This window comes from Rhinoraja longicauda, chromosome 33 (genome assembly GCF_053455715.1).
Source record: "Rhinoraja longicauda isolate Sanriku21f chromosome 33, sRhiLon1.1, whole genome shotgun sequence".
Lineage (NCBI taxonomy): Eukaryota > Metazoa > Chordata > Chondrichthyes > Rajiformes > Arhynchobatidae > Rhinoraja > Rhinoraja longicauda.
In genome coordinates, this window is record NC_135985.1 from 17,340,402 (window position 1) to 17,342,050 (window position 1,649).

At 47.8% G+C, this 1,649-nt stretch overlaps 1 non-coding gene across 1 annotated transcript; it reads right to left on the bottom strand.

The window, feature by feature from the left end:
• Positions 1-577: 577 nt before the first annotated feature.
• On the bottom strand, positions 578-650 carry trnak-cuu (transfer RNA lysine (anticodon CUU)). Its single transcript has one exon. It is a non-coding gene; the product is annotated as a tRNA-Lys (tRNA).
• Positions 651-1,649: the final 999 nt, after the last annotated feature.

The following is a 1,649-nucleotide window of genomic DNA, read 5'->3' on the forward strand; positions in this document are numbered from 1 at the left end:
ATTTTAAACCAATTTGGGTTTCGCAAGCAGTTCAAGATGACAGCTTGTCCCCACCTTCTGAAGGATAGTTAGGAATGGACATCCGGAAAAATAAGGAAAATAAGCCATCATGGGTGTGAGAGTAATGAAGAGTTTGGTCTTGACTTTACCAAATGCCAAGCTTAAGTTAATGGAAAGTGTTAAGTTTAGTTTAACACAAAATGTTGGAGTAACTCAGCTGGACAGGCAGCATCTCTGGAGAGAAGGAATGGATGACGTTTTAGGTTGAGACCCTTCTTAAGACTGTTTAGTTTAAAAATACAGTGCAGAAACAGGCCCTTCAACCCACCGAGTCTGTGCTGATCAGCAATCCCCGTACACTCGCACTATCCTCCCCATTAGGAACAATTTTACTTAAGCCAATTATCCTACAAACCTGTATGTCTTTGGGATGTAGAAGCCGGAGCACCCGGAGAAAACCCACGCAGTCACAGGGAGAACGTGCAAACTCCGTACAGACAGCACCCATAGTCAGGATCAAACCCAGGTCTCTGGCCCTGTAAGGCAACAACACTACCGCTATGCCACCCAAAACTAATGTCCAACGTGGGGCTCGAACCCATGACCCTGGGATTAAGAGTCCCATGCTCTACCGACTGAGCTAGCCAGGCAGTTGCATAAGCTTTACTTGTTCTAATGAGGTATTGTGGGGCTCTGACTCATTTTAGTTTTTATCAGGAGAGGAAGATGAGGAGATTGCCAAGTGGTGGCGCAGCGGTAGAGTTGCTGCCTTACGGCGCTTGCAGCGCCGGAGACCCGGGTTCAATCCCGACTACGGGTGCTGTCTGTACGGAATTTGTACGTTCTCCCCGTGACCGTGTGGGTTTTCTCCGAGACCATCGGTTTCCTCCCACACTCCAAAGACGTACAGGTATGTTGGGTAATTGGCTTGGTGTATGTGTAAAATTGTCCCTAATGTGTGTGTAGGATAGTGTTAATGTGCGGGGATCGCTGGTCGGTGCGGACCCGGTGGGCCGAAGGGCCTGTTTCATCGCTGTATCTCTGAACTAAAGTAAACCTAGCTAAACACTACTCAATGAGAACATGAATAACCTCTGACTTCTCCCCATCTTTGTTTAACAAAATCTACAGTTGTACCGGGCCCTGGTGAGACCGCACCTGGAGTACTGTGTGCAGTTTTGGTCTCCAAATTTGAGGAAGGATATTCTTGCTATGGAGGGCGTGCAGCGTAGGTTCACTAGATTAATTCCCGGAATGGCGGGACTGTCGTATGTTGAAAGGCTGGAGCGATTGGGCTTGTATACACTGGAATTTAGAAGGATGAGGGGGGATCTTATTGAAACATATAAGATAATTAGGGGATTGGACACATTAGAGGCAGATAACATGTTCCCAATGTTGGGGGAGTCCAGAACAAGGGGCCACAGTTTGAGAATAAGGGGTAGGCCATTTAGAACGGAGATGAGGAAGAACTTTTTCAGTCAGAGGGTGGTGAAGCTGTGGAATTCTCTGCCTCAGAAGGCAGTGGAGGCCAGTTCGTTGGATGCTTTCAAGAGAGAGCTGGATAGAGCTCTTAAGGATAGCGGAGTGAGGGGGTATGGGGAGAAGGCAGGAACGGGGTACTGATTGATAGTGATCAGCCATGATCG